Source organism: Phascolarctos cinereus, unplaced genomic scaffold (assembly GCF_003287225.1).
Source record: "Phascolarctos cinereus isolate Bilbo 61053 unplaced genomic scaffold, phaCin_HiC Scaffold_8;HRSCAF=390, whole genome shotgun sequence".
Classification (NCBI taxonomy): domain Eukaryota; kingdom Metazoa; phylum Chordata; class Mammalia; order Diprotodontia; family Phascolarctidae; genus Phascolarctos; species Phascolarctos cinereus.
The window spans coordinates 6270817-6284021 of record NW_027556291.1 but is presented as its reverse complement, the minus strand read 5'-3'; the positions used below and the strand labels follow the sequence as shown (position 1 = coordinate 6284021).

General features: G+C 44.5%; 1 long non-coding RNA gene and 1 pseudogene across 1 annotated transcript in view; one reads left to right on the top strand and one right to left on the bottom strand.

Annotated features, from left to right (window-relative positions):
• Nucleotides 1–13205, bottom strand: part of LOC110203383 (uncharacterized) — a 258087-nt gene that overhangs the window by 33108 nt on the left and 211774 nt on the right. The window lies entirely within an intron of this gene.
• Nucleotides 11272–12471, top strand: LOC110203381 (DDB1- and CUL4-associated factor 7 pseudogene; annotated as a pseudogene).

Below are 13205 nucleotides of genomic sequence, written 5' to 3'. Positions count from 1 at the left end.
AGAATTAGAATTTGAGGCCTGACTTCTAAGTCCTGGTTCTACTGTTAGATAAGCTGTGTGGCTGGTGGGCCAGTCCCATATCCTTTCAGACTCAGTTTCCTTATCTAAAAAAAGAGATAGTTGGTCTAGAATTAGGGGTTCTTCTCTTGGAATCTGTGAACTTTGTTTAAAAATACAACTTTCAATATAATTGTTTTTCTTTATAACCCTATGCGTTTTGTTTTATGTGTTTAAAGATGTAATTCTGAAAAGGGGTCCATAGGTTTCACTAGACTGCCAAAGGGGTTCATCAGACACATACACACAATACACAAGATCAAGAAACCCTCATCTAGATGATCTCCAAAGTATCAGATTCTAGCTCTGACATTCTGTGGCCCTATGATTCTAAATTGCAAGTTGAGATCAGAAGTCTAGATATTCCCCTATATAACTATGTCCTCCACAACTTCCATAGGGCTCAGTCATAACATCTTCTGGCCAAATCCTTGTTGAAGGGAACTCAATAAAGTGACAGAAAGAAACGAAGCAATGCAAAGTCTTTACAATCAACTCTGCCAGACAAAAGCTAATCGTGCTGATTATATATGGGCTAATGACAAATGGAACCTTTCCACCCTGCTGAAAAGCCTCTGGAAAACACCAAACTCTCCTTCAGCCAAAGCATTTTATTTTGTTGTCAAGTTGGAGATTGATATTCCAACCAAAGGAGCCTTGAGATTACCTGCTCTGTCAGGAGCACTCCAATCGGACAGCAGAGCACCACTGAAAATTCTGCAACTGAAAAACCACTGAAAATGCCCATCAACAGAAGGCAATTGCCCCCTTTGGAACTGACTAAAGATACTCCCACTTCCCAGCCTTGTATGTGGATGAAATATCTTTGTGTTCAGTGAAATTGGTGTTAGAGGGGCAGCTAGGTGGATAGAGCATGGGCCCTGGAGTCAGGAGGACCTAAATTCAAATCCAGTCTCAGACCAAACACTTGACACTAGCTGTGTGACCCTAGGCAAGTCACTTAACCCCAATTGCCTCAAAGAAGAAAAAAAATAAAAAATTAGGATAAAAAAAAAAGAAATCAGTGTTAGACATACCTTTTTGTGCTCGTTAGATGGCCATCACTGAAGAAGAAATACACATACACACATGCATATACCCAAGAAGAGTTGGAAGTAAAAGTAAGTTGAGAAATGTGATTGAAATAGTAGAGACAGAAAACAAATCTAGGAGAGTTTGGCTGAAAACCACATCACTGAGAATTTTGATTTGACTTGTTTTCCTGGGATTTTAAGACAGGAGGCTGCAAGCAGTGGAGGTGGTGGTTGTTTTTTTTTTTTTAATGTAACCATGCTTTTCCAATCATCACAAGAGGAAGGAGAATGTGGCTATTCAGGGGGACAGAATATTTAATAAGTGCCGGCTATATGCCAGGTTCTGAGGCTACAAAAAGGACACAGTGCCTTCCCTCCAGGTTACATCCTTGACCAGCTCAGTGGGGAAAAGCAATCAAACTGGCCAATGTTGATTCCTGGTTTTAGGCCAGATTTGAATCCTAGAATCCTAGATTTCATGCTGGAAGGGACTCAGAGCTCATTTCATAGTGGAAGAAACTGAGACCCAGAGAATAGAAATGACCCACCCAAGTTTACACAGTTAACAAGTCGGAAGCAGGCTTCAAACTTAGATTCTCTGATTTCAAATTCCAGTGATCTTTCTGTTCTACTACACCTGGTTGGGAGTTGCCCTAGAGAGAGAAAGGGAAAGCAGAGCAACAAAGAAAAGAGAGGATGGGGAAGGCAGCTTGCAAGATGGCACCCTGCCTGCAACTCAGAGCCTCTCACTAATTCCACTCCATCCATTTGCTAGAATTATAGAAGCTTAGAGATAGAAGGGACTACAGATAGCTTCTTGTCTGACCCCTACCCGAGCTCTCCTTTGGAGACCATCCTTGGCAAGTGGAAATACCATCTGCACTGGGAGGCCTCCAGGGGCAAGGACAACTCTTTTCACTTGGGGCCAGGAAAAAATGGCATGCTGCCACTTTTTCTAACTTGATTGCTGGTGGAGAAGACCAAGGGCATCAGGTTGTTGAAGGTCCAGCTCTATGTTTTCCCTCAATGAACTGCAATCAAATGATTCATACTGTGGAGAATAAGAGCGGGTCTGACTATAGGCTTCTCATTAATCATATAAGAAGTAGACTCAAGGGCAACACATTGGGGTGGAGACCAGCTAGATAAAAGAGATGCAAACCTTAAGAAAACCTCATTTTCCAAAACAAGAGCAGGCAAATCCTAGTTCAACAGGATCTCATGGGTGGGGCTGGGCCTGGAGGTTGCCTCTCATTTACCATATTTATGAACGGCAAGGAGTCCAGGAGAAATGCCATTCCAGAAATGTTATCTGATCAGCATTCATTTCAAGAGGAACTAGTTAAAACACAATATTCTTGAATGTGAGCATTTGTCCTAAGCAGAAGGTAGATTCATAGATGAGAAAGGGGAGAGGAAGAGAAGGGAAGGAAGAGAGGGAGAGGAAGGTGAGGGACAGAAAGGGAGAGAGGGAAAAAGGAAGAGGGAAGGACAGAGGAGGGAAGGAGAAAAGGGGAGAGGGAAAGAGGAAGAGAGGGGGAGGGAGAGAGGGAGAGAGAGAGAGATCGAGGAGAGGGAGAGAAGGAAGGGGAGAGGGAGGGGGAGAGAAAGAGGAAGAGAGAGGGACAGGGACAGAAAGAAGGAGGAAGAAGGGGACAGGAGAGGGAAAGAGAGAGATCATAAGTGTTGGAAGGGAAAACAATCTTGGGATACTTATTTACCTTCTCCATTATGTGTGTCTTATCTTCTCCAACTAGACTGCATGTCTCTTGAAGGCCATGGAGTCTAGTTTTTCTCCACCATCTTAACCCATCATTTGTCATAGGACCTACCACAGAGGATTCAAAAAATAAAGTAGTACCACAGCACCTTGGGACTACCAAGGGAAGAGACTAAAGCTCATGCTGGGAACTGGATGAGTGAATAAAGTTCCAGTTATGAAATCTCTCTTAACACCTAGACTTCATCAGGTCTCATGGGAGGTGCTGCTGAGGAGAAAAAACCAAAGCCAAAGCCAAACCCAACAGCCCTTGCCTTTGAAGAGCCTTGTTCTATCAGGGAAACCAGCATGAAGCATTTTTAGGGGAGCCTGCTAACAAAGCGGGGGGGGGAATCAGGAAGGGTATCATCTAGGACACAGTAGTTGAGTTGAGCTTTGAAGGGCTGAGAATCCCAAGAGATGGGGCTAGAAGGGATGGCCTCCCAGGCATGAGGTACAGCATGTCCAAAGGGCCAGACACAAGAGCCAGGCTATGGAAGGGGAAGAGCATGGAGGGCATTTGGCCTAGAACATAGACTGTAGGTACATGGAGGGAGGGGGCTATGATATTGGTCTGGATGAGAGGATGGAGCCAGCCTGTGAAGAGCTTTAAATGTTGAATAGGAGGCTTTGTATTTTATCTTGGACTAGAGCCTATCAAAAGGCTTAGGGTAAAACTCCTTTCAGGGGTATCTGCATCTTACTAGGGACTGCCTAAAGATCAGAAGAAATAACTGTAGAACTACAGTTCATCCTATCAGAGAATTAGAGCTGGAAAGTTGTCTAGTAAATTCCATGACAGACAATTGGTAGGCAGGGCTGGGCAGGGGACTGGCTTCTTAGTATCTTGAAACATATTTTCTGAAAGTTGCTACATACTCCTATTCATAAGATTGGACCTTTCTAGCACTCAGTTCTCAGGAAAAGATTAACATTGCAGTGGGGCTTGAGGCAAGAAATCCAAGGACTGCTATCCTTGCAACCATAGGGAGCCTCACACAGTCTCGTTATTTAATGGTTCTAAATGGACCCCGACTGAACATCTCTTTCCCTCTGGATTCTTGGTTTTGTAAACTCCTATGAATCATCCTGTGGGCCCCCATTACCATGCAGTCTGGGAAGGTTCATTCATTATGTTAAATTTCCTTATTTACATCTTATTCCTCCTCTGAGGTCCTCCTACAATGGCTCCCTGTGGCCTGGAGGGTAGCCTTGGTTCTTAGAGGTTGGGTCAGCAGAGGAAAGAGCATAGTGAAAGGTTCCAAGCCATCAAGGCCCAAACGCATCCTGTGCCCACCATCTAAGGACCAACTTTGATAAGCAGAGAGTGACTTCCCACCATCAGGCAGACCACTAGAATTCCTCAGCCATGGAAAGTCATGAAACACACCAGAAACCAAACAGCTCCTAGGACTCCATAGCACCCATTGGCTTCTGTGCTGGTGGCAGTCCTAGAGTGGAACAAAAGGCAGCCCAGGCTGCTGGGACACCGGGACTTTAGGCCATGTTCTTCAGTCCAGAAACATTACTGTACTGTTAGTACTTTCACCATGAGGTCTTTGGATAGAGGAGCCCGATAAGTTATTGCACTCCTGGAGAAACAGAACCACATCTGGATGCCATTCTCATTAGAAAGAAAACCAGAAGACAGATTCAAATGGAAGGAAGCCTCATAGCCTGTCTTGGGAAAGGCCAACTAAAGCTATTGGTGGAATCGGTTGTCTGGAGCACCCAAAGACAACGTGATACAAGATTTCATGGGACATCTGATCCTTTGCAGTGCCCATGATAAGAATAAGCAAAGAAGACCATAAAGATACCAGTTTCTGCATCAACACCTGTTGTATAGAATGGAGGAGTGAAATCTCATAAGATCCTCAAAACAATTTAGGGAAATACTTCTCTGCAAAGGTAGGCATGAGGGAAGATGACAAAAAGGGGTGGAATGTATGATTTGGGATTAAGAAATATAGGATGTTAAAGACTTGCAAATGAATCTGACACCATTTATATCTGTATCTATATCTATATCTACATATATATCTCTCTATATATATACTCAAGACATCTTTCAAGAAGAGAGCCAGGAGGGCTTGGCCATGGCCAACACCAAATAACATCCCTTCTGGTAACAATTTCTTTTCTCTTGGGGTATTTAAGTGCAAGAGGATATATTTTTTCCCTGAATTTGAACGCCAAATAAAATGGGCATCTGAACCTACATAGTAAAGTCAAAAGGGAGGATTGTATGTGAAATGACAGGGCACCATGATGTCCTCAGCCTGCAGATTTCACAGCTGTCTTCATTGTCTGATCTTCTTTCTGTCCTTCTGTCTTTTTTTAAAGCTGTCTCAATGATATCAGGTGATCTTCTGTGCTTACTCACTTCTTCACTCTCTGCAGGTATTCTATGGTCATGGTAAAATGGAAAAAAACACTGGATTTAGAGGCAGAGAACCTGGGTTCAAACCTCTATCTGTGTGACCTTGGGCAAGTCTCCTCACCTTCCTGGGCTTCAGTTTCTTCACCCATAAAACGAGGGCTTGGACTAGCTGACCTTCTGTCTCACTCTAAATATAGGAAAATCTACTTTGATGTTTCCGAAGACATTTCTTTCCTTCCTAAGGTGATGTGGACTTAAGCTTAGACAGGACTGCTCATGCAGCCACGTAGTCAGAATGCCCCCTGGAAGCTACCTTTGGGAGTGTCCTTCAGAGAGAGACCAGGATGGTGAAAGGCCTTGAGTTCATGGCATTAAAGGAAGGGTTAAGGAACTGGGGATGTTTAGCCCATAGAAGAGGAGGATCATGGAAGGCATACTAGCTGTCTTTGAGCATCTGGAGGGCTGTCACATGGAAGAGGGATTGCCTTATTCTGCTTGGCCTCTAAGGGCAGAACTAGGAGCTACAAGCTGCAGATAAAGAGATTTAGAATCATTGGAAGAAGAATATCCCACAGATGAGAGTAATCCACAAGTGGACTGCCCTACTTCCGGAAGGGGTGACTTCCTCATTGCATCCAAGTCAAAGGCTGGATATTGTAGGCAAGATTCCTGATGGGGTACCAGTCCAATGTGGAGATGCTTTGAGATCTTGGTTCTACCAAAACATTAAAAAAAAAAACTTATGTGACTTTCCTTCTGATGAGTTTTAATCACCATTAGCTAGAGATGGATGCAGTAAATTAAAGTGGGGGCCTAAGGAGCACATTAAGTAAAATTCTGGAGCATGGGGAGATATTGGAGGAATATAGCCTTTGTTGGTGCGACATAGCGCAGGCCCAGCCCTAGGAAGCCAGGGCACAGCATGAGGGGATAGGGAAAGCCATAAAATCAAGTAAGGCAAGAGCATGACAAGAGGAGCTGTCCCTGGGGTGTTTCAGGGGAACCAAAGACAGTCCCTATTGTTGGCAGAGATGGCTGGACAGAACAAGGGCCCCTTGGCTGTGCCTAGAAGATGAGCACGGATTCTCCCTGTGGAGAGAGCTCAGCTATTCACTGGAACCCTTGTTCTGCTGCTTGTTATCTAGTGGACCTCGAGTAAACCACTTCACCTTTTCAGTGCCCATTTCCTCCTCTATGAAATGGGGGGCAGGGGCTGGACAAGATGGCTGCTGAGTTCCCTTCTAAGCCGCCAACTCTGTGATGCTCTCTGAACTCCCTTCCAACCTTTCCTTGATGCCTCTATGATTTTAAGGGTGATCTGAGACTCTACCTCAACTTTCTAGGGGCACAGTATTTTGAGAGCCCCAGAATGTACAGCTGAAAGATTTCCAAAGTATTCTTTTTTTAACAATGATCCTGTGAGGTAGATAGTATATTTTCCCCATTTTAAAGAAGAGGAAATGGAGGCTCTGTGGGGTAATGTGACTTGTTCAGGGTCACACAGATGGCATATGCCAGAAGTGAAACTGACAGTTTCCCTGTCTCCAAGACCAACGCTATCAGGCTTGGCTGCTATTGAGAGCCTGACTCTCCATCATTCCCTCTTCATACAACTCACTTTTCTTCCAGTCAGTCAGTCAATATACTTTTATTAAGCACCTACTATGTTCTAGGCATTGTGCGGAGCACTCTGAGATATAAAGCAAGGTAAAAGGCAGCTCCTGCCCTCAAGAAGCTCACAGTCTAATAAGGGAGACAATATAGAAAGAACTGTGGACAAACAAGCTATGGATGGGATAAACTGGAGCTAAGGAAAGGAAGGCACTGGCATTATGAGGGATCAGAAAAGGCTGCTGGTAGAAGGGAGCATTCTAGCTGGTGCCTGGAAGAAGAGTGCTTCGGGCCTAGAGCCAGAGATGTAGTGTCTTTTGTGAAGCAGCCTGCAGGCCAGTGTCACTGGATGGAAGAGTATGTAGTAGGGAATAAGGTGTAAGGAGATTGGCAAGGGAGGAGAAGACAGGTTAGGAAAGGCTTTGAATACTGACAGGAAGACTTTATATCTGATCCTGGAGGTGATGGGAAGCCACTGGAGTTTACTGAAAGGGGTTGGGGGACAATGTCCAGAGCTATACTTTTAGGAAGATCACTGACAGCTGAGTGGAGAATGAGCTGCTCTGGGGAGAGACTTGTGGCAGGGAGGCCAAGCAGGCGATGATTGAAGTATACTTCAGTAACCCAGGCTGAAATGGCTCTGCTCAGGGAAGTGCACATTGATCAGAAAAGTTCTCCAGAAATAAGATATTATTAAGTGGGGAAAGGGGCTTTTGAGGATAGAGCACCCTTAATTGTTCTTGAGCCTCAAGAATGACAGTGTGTACTCGGGAAGCCGTGAGTGTCTGTATTCCTTGGTTCTTGAATTCTGTTCAGAGGAAATTATTTCAACAACCAGCCCAGGCTCAAAACTTCCTCCTTTTCCCGCTGATGGGTAATGTGGCTTGCTACCAAGCCCAGTCTGTCCTCTCACTTTTTTGTTTTCTCTTTTTCTTTTTTTAAATTTTATTAATTTATTTTGATTTATCAACAATCACTTCCATATGCTTTTGAGTTGAGAATTTTTCTCCCCCTTCCTCCCCCCACCCTCCCCAAGACCATGCACAATCTGATATAGGCTTTACATTTATATACCCATTAAACATATTTTCACATTAGTGAAGTTGTAAGTAAAAATTAAAATCAATAGGAGGAACCATCAGAAAGAGGAAACAAAACTCAACAGAAGGTAAAAATAAATGATAGCAATTCGACTTCCATAGTTCTTTCTTTGGATGTGGACTGCATTTCCCATCCCGAGGCCTCTGGAGATGTCTTAGATCCTCATAATGCTGAGAAGGGTTCAGTTTAACAATATTAGTCATCGCATAACATGGCTGTTATTGTGTACAAAGTCCTCTTGGTTCTGCTCACTTCACTCAGCATCACACCATGTAGGTCTTTCCAGGTTTTTCTGAAGTCAGCCTGTTCATCATTTCTTATAGCACAATAGTATTCCATGACATTCATATACCACAACTTGCTCAGCCATTCCCCAACGGATGGGCATCCTCTCAATTTCCAATTCTTTGCCACCACAAAAAGAGCTGCTATGAATATTTTTGTACATATGGGCCATTCTCCTTTTTTGATCTCTTTGGGATATAGCCTAGAAGTGGTATTGCTGGGTCAAAAGGCATGCACATTTTTATAGCCCTTTGGGCATAGCTCCAAATTGTTCTCCAAAATGGTTGGATCAGTTCACAGCTCCACCAACAATGTATTAGTGTTCCAATTTTCCCACGTCTTCTCCAACATTTATCATTTTCCCGTTTCGTCACGTTGGCCAATCTGATAGGTGTGATGTGGTACCTCAGAGTTGTTTTGATTTGCATTTTTTTAATCCATAATGATTTAGAGCATTTTTCCATATAACTATAGATGGCTTTAACTTCTTCATCTGAGAACTGTCTGTTCATATCCTTTGGCCATTTGTCAATTGGCGAATGGCTTGTATTCTTAGAAATTTGACTTAATTCTCTATATATTTTAGAAATGAGGCCCTTATCTGAGAGACTGGTTGTAAAAATTCTTTCCCAATTTTCTACCTTCCTTCTAATCTTAGTTGCATTGGCTTTGTTTCTGCAAAAACTTTTCAATTTAATGCAATCAAAATTATCCATTTTGCTTTTTGTAATGTTCTCTATCTCCTGTTTGTTCATGAATTCTTCTGCTCTCCATAGATCTGATAGGTAAACTATTCCTTGTTCTCCCAGTTTACTTATGGTATCAGCCTTTATATCTAAGTCATGAACCCATTTTGACTTTATTTTGGTATATGGTGTGAGATTTGGGTCTATGCCTAGTTTCTGCCATACTCTTTTCCAGTTTTCCCAGCAGCTTTTTTTTTCAAAGAGTGGGTTCTTATCCCAGAAGCTGGGGTCTTTGGGTTTATCAAATAATAGATTACTATAGTCATTGACTACTGTGTCTTGCATATTTAACCTATCCCACTGATCCATCTCCCTATTTCTTAGCCAGTACCAAGCAGTTTTGATGTTTGCTGCTTTATAATACAATTTAAGATTTGGAATTGCTAGGCTACCTTCCCCTGCATTTCTTTTCATTAGTTCCTTTGATATTCTGGACCTTTTGTTTTCCCAAATGAATCTTGTTATTTTTTTCTAACTCTATAAAATAATTTCTTGGTAGTTTGATTGGTATGGCACTGAATAAGTAAATTAGCTTCGGTATTATTGTCATTTTTATTATTCCTCTCACTTTTTTGATGTTGAATCTTTCACAAACAACATAAATGCGTCATTAGACACTCAGCAACTCAAACCTCTTTGCTGTCACCTTTCTGAGGCATAATTACTGTGATGTTAATTCACTTTATATCCCTATTCTGCAATAAGCACTTTTCTAAATTATACCCTTGATTACATATATGCACTTTCCCCAGAAATTTTGTAAGCCTGCTAAACTCAAGCTGAAGCACAGTTGTATTTGTTTGAGAAGATTATTCCCTTGGGAGGGTGATGGGAGAAAGAAGCTATTATTGTTCTATGATATTAAGAAACTGGTAGTCGCCAGTCAAACTGACACAGAATGTGAGCTATGGTCATTGATTACAGGGAAATCTTAGTCTAAGATTTGCAAATTCACTTTTCCTCTAGCCCAGCTCATTCCCTGGAGTCTAGGCAAAATTTCCAGATGGCATCTCTAGCCCACAGGGAGGATCCCCTCTCCTAGTTTCCTGTGGGCTTCTGATTGTAGTCAATAATCCTCAGCTGTATGGGTCCAGGTTCAGGGTTCCAGTCCCTTTCCTGGTCTGCCCCATATCCCTGCAGTCTACACAGAGAAAATGAATCTGAAAGCCAGGCACTGGGAAGGAGCTGAGTGGTGTCTATTGCCACAGGGAAACCAGGCATAAGAAAAAAAAAAGTATTGACCAATGGATGGATTTGTTTCACATGCTCTATTCCTTTTGATAAGTATCCATCGAAGCAGCTTGGCACATGGGATTGGCAAGCCCTGGGTACAAATACTGGTACTGCCGCTTTATTTGTCTTACTTTCCTCATGTATAAAAATGGAAGGTGGTAGCAGGACCTATCTCCCAGGGTAGTTGTGAAGCTCCAATGGGCTAATGTGTGGAAAGTCCTTTGCAAGTTGTAAAGGGTTATAGAAATGTCAGTTGTTATTACTGTCCATCGGGCTTGTGGTGGATATGATCAATGGCTAAAAAAAAAAGACATCTGCTTTTTCCTCATGGAGCACTGTCTAGGAGAAAACAATTGCAGAATGACTAAATGAGTCCCTGGATATCAGGACATTAAAGCAACAAGGCTATATTCTAGTGGCTTTGGGCCACACTTTCTTCACATGTTAAATTGAACAGCATCCACTGCTAGAGAGAAACTAGGCAAGACAAACCCAATTTTATGGCCAAGATTCACTTTTGATGCAAATGTCACTGATCTTCATAAATATAATTTTGGTGCTTCCTCTGTATTAGACATTGGGGGAGAAAAGATCAAGAAGGATGGTGGCCTCCTGGTGCTTAGGGGACGGCAAATACGTGGAAAAGAAAAGCGACTTGTTGGGCAAGGAGAGTTGGGTCCTCCTGGTGTCCTCACAGCGGACTGGTTGGATGACCTGGGGATGACCCAACCCCATTTTATGGACCTCCATTCCTTCCCATGTCAAAGGAAGGAATTGAAAGAGGTTTTTAATTTGTTCTTGTTTATTTAAACCAATGTTATCGCTGGTACCAAGCCGCAAACTGTCCAATGCTGGCAAATGCTAGGGTGAGCCTGTGTATCGGAACTCCTTGGGTGGGGGAGGGGAAGTACCCGGTGACCTCTGAACCCTCTTCCGGCACCTTCTCAGCATTCGGCCCCACCCAGATCCTCACGCCTCCTCTTGGCCTGGTCTGCGCCAATCTCACTGCCAAGGCCAACGTTAGTTTTCCTGGAGAGTGAAGGGAGTGATTGGGGCCCCAACATGTTCCAGATGGGTCATCAGTGGTCCCGGACTGATTATCAGTACCGCAAGATCTATAGGTACGAAACCCCATGGACTATATATGCCATGAACTGGAGCGTGCGGGCTGACCAACCTTTCCGCCTGGCACTGGGAAGTTTCATAGAGGAGTGTGGGAACAAGGTGCAACTTGTGAGTCTGGCTTCTGACTGGGTGGACACCTGGGGGGATTTCGTTTGCAGCTACACCTTGCAGCACCCTTACCCCGCCACCAAGGTCATGTGGATTCCCGACCCTCTGGGCACCCACCCGGACCTGCTGGCCACCAGCAGTAACTACCTGCGGGTCTGGCGCTGCTTGAGTCCCAGTGATGTGATTCCCGGGGCTGCAGGCAGGGCTCGAGGATCTATCCACAGGGCCCAGGTGCTAGGAGGCAGTGTCTTCCAAGGCTGCGGCCGGGGAATCGTCGCAGCCGCAGCGGCTTCTACAGTCAGGCCTGCTGCCTTTGACTTGGAGCCCCGGCTCGAGTGCCTACTCAACCACAACATGAATACTCGTGTCTGCTCGCCCCTCACCTCTTTCGACTGGAATAACACCGACCCCTCCATACTGGCCACGTCGAGCAGTGACACCACATGCACCATCTGGGCCCTGGAGACCCGCCAGGTATTGGGCCAAGTGTCGGATCATAAGCAGGGGCAGGGGCACCTTAGCTCACACAACAAAGAGGTCTATGACATCGCCTTTGGAGGGGGTCGAGATGTCTTTGCCTCAGTGGGTGGTGATGGCTCTCTGCGGCTCTTTGACCTGCGCAGGCTTGACCGTAACACCATAGTGTATCAGGAACCCCAGCGCCTGCCACTGCTGCGCCTTGCCTGGAACAAGCAGGACTTCAACTACCTGGCCACCCTGGCCATGGACTCCACTGAGGTGGCTATCCTTGACCTGCGCATGCCTCGTTCACCTATGGCCCGCCTTAACCGCCATAAGGCCTGCGTCAATGGGCTCACCTGGGCACCCCACTCAGCAGGCCACATCTGCACCGCTTCCGACGACCGCCAGGCCTTCATCTGGAATATTCAGCAAGCGCCTCGCGCCGTGCAAGACCCTGTCCTGACATACACTGCCAGAGGGGAGATCAACAATGTGCAGTGGGCTGCCAGACACACAGACTGGATTGCTATCTGCTATGAAAACTTCCTAGAACTTCTCCGAGTCTAAAGCCCTAAGCCCCGACCTAAACACCCACCAGAAGAAGCTAAGAAAAAGGAAAAATAGTTGTTATAAGACTGTTCTTTGTTATAGTTCATAACTTACAGTTCATTAGCCCTTCCCAGAAAATTCCTTAAATGTTAAGACTTAAAACCTTTGCCAGAAAATTCCCAAGATGCTACAACTATCAAGACCTTTGCCAGTCACCGCCATTGCCTGCCCTGGATTCAGACTAACCCCCAAGATATGAGAACTACCACAAGACTGCTGCCACCACTGGAGTTCTGACTTTAAGCTGCTTCCTCATCTCCCTGGTTCATTATTAAATAAAAGTTGTCTTTGTCCTCAGTTGACCTTTGTTGTGTTAATAGACATTAGGGTTTGAGTGATAGATAGTTGTAGCAAGAAGGTAGGGGGAGGAGGAGCTTTAAGGCCATAGGGAAAGTGGGGGGGGAGGGCTTTAAGGCAGTGGGAGGAGAGGGGCTTTAAGACAGTGGGGGGAGGGGGCTTTAAGGCTGTCCTTTAATCTGCCTGTCTTTCTCCCTGCCCCAGGCAGCTAGCCTACTTCCTTTCCTAGGTCCTAAAGCAAACCTCAGCTTTCAAAAGGACTGTCCTCCTGCCTTATCCAATCTTAAAAACATTTTAGGTTGTTACCTTTTAATATGTTCAGTTTAAGGGAAATGAATTTGAATTACATTTCCAAAACAGAGGGAAGGCATTTCCTCACTAATTATGAAATCCCA